This window comes from Brassica oleracea, chromosome C7 (assembly GCF_000695525.1).
Source record: "Brassica oleracea var. oleracea cultivar TO1000 chromosome C7, BOL, whole genome shotgun sequence".
In the NCBI taxonomy this organism is placed as follows: domain Eukaryota; kingdom Viridiplantae; phylum Streptophyta; class Magnoliopsida; order Brassicales; family Brassicaceae; genus Brassica; species Brassica oleracea.
The window spans coordinates 44,546,162-44,546,509 of NC_027754.1; the positions used below are offsets into that span (position 1 = coordinate 44,546,162).

Sequence of the window (348 nt, forward strand, 5' to 3'; positions counted from 1 at the left end):
CTTTCTCTAAGAGTTGTCCTAGGCTCAAGATGTTGGTCTTCATGCTTGGAATGTAGTAAACGTTGGAAATGAATTGATGATCTCCATTCTTCACGCGGATGAGAATATTTCCTTTACCTTTCACCTCCATCCTCGATTCATCTCCCAAAGCCACATTGGTTTTCACCGATTCATCAAGCTCCACAAACATGCTTTTATTTCCACACATGTGGTTGCTTGCACCACTATCAAGGTACCACTTGTGAACCTCATTTGGTTCACAATTCTTGTAAGCCATCAATAGCATATATTCTTCCTTACTCCTTTCTTCAACATAGTTGGACTTCTCTTCAACTCTATTGTTGTTTG

The 348-nt window shown here is 39.9% G+C and overlaps 1 pseudogene; it reads right to left on the minus strand.

Annotated features, from left to right (window-relative positions):
• Position 1: 1 nt before the first annotated feature.
• Positions 2 to 348, minus strand: part of LOC106303412 — a 1,078-nt pseudogene continuing 731 nt past the window's right edge.